Below are 3,945 nucleotides of genomic sequence, written 5' to 3'. Positions count from 1 at the left end.
TGCGCTTGCGCCGACTCCCGCGAAGCGCCCTGTCCCGGAAGTCGCTGTATGATTCACCGGACATCGCGTCACATACAGGATCCCGGAAGCGCGGTGTATCGTGAACTGCAGTGTGTCACTTCCTGTGGGAGCTTAATTCAGTGAGTGATCTCCGGAGGCTTGTCTTGGAACGCACGTGGAACGCAAACATTGTCTCTGACCCCGTTGATAATAGGTCCCAACGGCGGAGTATTACTTCTTTGGAATACAGTTTATGGCTTCTTCATTTAGACTGCATATGAGTAAGGGGCTTCTTCAGAGAGCACATGGTGGAAATAAAAGAAGATTTTATATAAGTTACCAGAGTTTTATGATGAACTTCATTTGAACCAATTATGTATTCATTTCAGTGTAATAAATATTTTATAAAAATTGATATTATTAATAAATATTAATGCATATTCAATTATTAAAGTGCATGTGCTTTTGTTTATATTTTAGGTTATTTACTTGGTGTGCAGGATTGTGAGAGCTACAAAAAATTAAGTAGTGCATAGGATATATAATAAAGTGAACCATAGTTATTTAGGGTTTATATGAGTGAATATTAAAAATAACAGCTGTTTTACTGGTTTAGGAACTTTTATGTGTATGCATTGTTTCTACAGCACCTGGTCTTCTCAGGGGGTCACCCCCCTGATACTGGCCAGGCCCACAAAAATGCTTAGCTTCCACGATCGGACGAGAGTGGGCGTTCCATTTTGGTATGGCTGTAGTCTACTTAACACTAGTTCACCAGAAATTTTTTACAACTGTAGAATGGTCTGGAAATAAAAAGAGAGAGCGCCATTCCCAAACACCACAGTGTTTATTAGGGGAGAAAGACAAATATATAAATACAGAGGGGGGGGGGGGGGGGGGGGGGTTGTGTTAAAAAGGTAATCAAAGAAAAGGAGAGATTTCATAGCTTTCGTTAAATCCAGCCGGATGCATCGTCTTCAATTGGAAAATCCAAAACATCTCCCTTCTGGATAACAGGTTTGCCAGATCGCCACTTCTTTCGCCAAGTGTGACATGTTCTATGGCTTTGTATGTTAAGGCCTCAGGATTGGAATTGTGGTGTAGGAGAAAATGTTTAGAAACTGCATGTGCTTCCACCTTGTTTTTAATGTTTCGAACGTGCTCTTGGATCCTTAATTTTAGCTGTCTCTTTGTCTTCCCAATATATTTTTTACCACAATCACATTCCAAAAGGTAAATTACAGAGGTTGAGTTGCAGTTCATGTATTCTTTTATCTTGAATTCTTTCGTATCACCTGTTGCGGAGAAAGTCTTTCGGTTTGGGTGTACATATTTGCAGGTATTGCAGTGTCCACACTTATAGCTACCTACACACCTGATAAGAGGTTCTTTCTTGTTGTTTATGGATTTCAGCATGCTTGGTGCCACTAAGTCCTTAAGGTTTTTTGACTTCTTAAAAATAATTTCAGGTTGTGGTGGTAAAATGTCTTTTAAAACAGGGTCCATTAAAAGAATGTTCCAGTGAGTCTTCATTGATTGTCGGATAATTTTCTCATGTCTGCTATAGGTCGTGATAAAGGCAGTAGAGTCTTCTTTCTTTTCCCTTTTCTTGTACGTTAGGAGGTCATTTCTCACCAAGGTTCTTGTTTTATTGACCGCCTTGTCTAGAATGTTCGTGGGATACTTCTTATCCAGGAATCTGTTTTTGTATTTTTCCAATTGGTTATTACATTCTTCTATTTCGCTGCAGTTCCTTCTGATTCTATGGAACTGTGAATAGGGGATATTATTTTTCCACTGTTTTAGGTGATTACTCCTGTAATCCAAGTAGCTGTTGGTATCCACCGGTTTGATGTAGTTCTTTGTGATGATGTTATTTTCTTTACCCACCAGGATGAGATCCAAAAATTCAATTTGTTCCTTATCAATTTTTGAAGTAAATGTGAGATTCAATTCGTTGTGTGCCAGGTATTCATTAAAAAAATTGTTAAAATCTTCTATTGTGCCGTCCCAGATCATCAGGATATCATCTATGTATCGCTTGTAAAACACAAAATTTTTTTAATGAATACCTGGCACACAACGAATTGAATCTCACATTTACTTCAAAAATTGATAAGGAACAAATTGAATTTTTGGATCTCATCCTGGTGGGTAAAGAAAATAACATCATCACAAAGAACTACATCAAACCGGTGGATACCAACAGCTACTTGGATTACAGGAGTAATCACCTAAAACAGTGGAAAAATAATATCCCCTATTCACAGTTCCATAGAATCAGAAGGAACTGCAGCGAAATAGAAGAATGTAATAACCAATTGGAAAAATACAAAAACAGATTCCTGGATAAGAAGTATCCCACGAACATTCTAGACAAGGCGGTCAATAAAACAAGAACCTTGGTGAGAAATGACCTCCTAACGTACAAGAAAAGGGAAAAGAAAGAAGACTCTACTGCCTTTATCACGACCTATAGCAGACATGAGAAAATTATCCGACAATCAATGAAGACTCACTGGAACATTCTTTTAATGGACCCTGTTTTAAAAGACATTTTACCACCACAACCTGAAATTATTTTTAAGAAGTCAAAAAACCTTAAGGACTTAGTGGCACCAAGCATGCTGAAATCCATAAACAACAAGAAAGAACCTCTTATCAGGTGTGTAGGTAGCTATAAGTGTGGACACTGCAATACCTGCAAATATGTACACCCAAACCGAAAGACTTTCTCCGCAACAGGTGATACGAAAGAATTCAAGATAAAAGAATACATGAACTGCAACTCAACCTCTGTAATTTACCTTTTGGAATGTGATTGTGGTAAAAAATATATTGGGAAGACAAAGAGACAGCTAAAATTAAGGATCCAAGAGCACGTTCGAAACATTAAAAACAAGGTGGAAGCACATGCAGTTTCTAAACATTTTCTCCTACACCACAATTCCAATCCTGAGGCCTTAACATACAAAGCCATAGAACATGTCACACTTGGCGAAAGAAGTGGCGATCTGGCAAACCTGTTATCCAGAAGGGAGATGTTTTGGATTTTCCAATTGAAGACGATGCATCCGGCTGGATTTAACGAAAGCTATGAAATCTCTCCTTTTCTTTGATTACCTTTTTAACACAACCCCCCCCCCCCCCCCCTCTGTATTTATATATTTGTCTTTCTCCCCTAATAAACACTGTGGTGTTTGGGAATGGCGCTCTCTCTTTTTATTTCCAGACCATTCTACAGTTGTAAAAAATTTCTGGTGAACTAGTGTTAAGTAGACTACAGCCATACCAAAATGGAGCGCCCACTCTCGTCCGATCGTGGAAGCTAAGCATTTTTGTGGGCCTGGCCAGTATCAGGGGGGTGACCCCCTGAGAAGACCAGGTGCTGTAGAAACAATGCATACACATAAAAGTTCCTAAACCAGTAAAACAGCTGTTATTTTTAATATTCACTCATATAAACCCTAAATACCTATGGTTCATTTTATTATATATCCTATGCACTACTTAATTTTTTGTAGCTCTCACAATCCTGCACACCAAGTAAATAACCTAAAATATAAACAAAAGCACATGCACTTTAATAATTGAATATGCATTAATATTTATTAATAATATCAATTTTTATAAAATATTTATTACACTGAAATGAATACATAATTGGTTCAAATGAAGTCCATCATAAAACTCTGGTAACTTATATAAAATCTTCTTTTATTTCCACCATGTGCTCTCTGAAGAAGCCCCTTACTCATATGCAGTCTAAATGAAGAAGCCATAAACTGTATTCCAAAGAAGTAATACTCCGCCGTTGGGACCTATTATCAACGGGGTCAGAGACAATGTTTGCGTTCCACGTGCGTTCCAAGACAAGCCTCCGGAGATCACTCACTGAATTAAGCTCCCACAGGAAGTGACACACTGCAGTTCACGATACACCGC

The 3,945-nt window shown here is 38.3% G+C and overlaps 2 pseudogenes; one reads left to right on the top strand and one right to left on the bottom strand.

Moving 5' to 3' along the window:
• Nucleotides 1-638: 638 nt before the first annotated feature.
• On the bottom strand, nucleotides 639-757 carry LOC134930104 (5S ribosomal RNA; annotated as a pseudogene).
• A 2,521-nt stretch (nucleotides 758-3,278) lies between these two features.
• LOC134930105 (5S ribosomal RNA) lies at nucleotides 3,279-3,397 on the top strand (annotated as a pseudogene).
• Nucleotides 3,398-3,945: the final 548 nt, after the last annotated feature.

This window comes from Pseudophryne corroboree, chromosome 5 (genome assembly GCF_028390025.1).
Source record: "Pseudophryne corroboree isolate aPseCor3 chromosome 5, aPseCor3.hap2, whole genome shotgun sequence".
Lineage (NCBI taxonomy): Eukaryota > Metazoa > Chordata > Amphibia > Anura > Myobatrachidae > Pseudophryne > Pseudophryne corroboree.
This window is presented reverse-complemented; position numbering and strand designations above follow the sequence as displayed.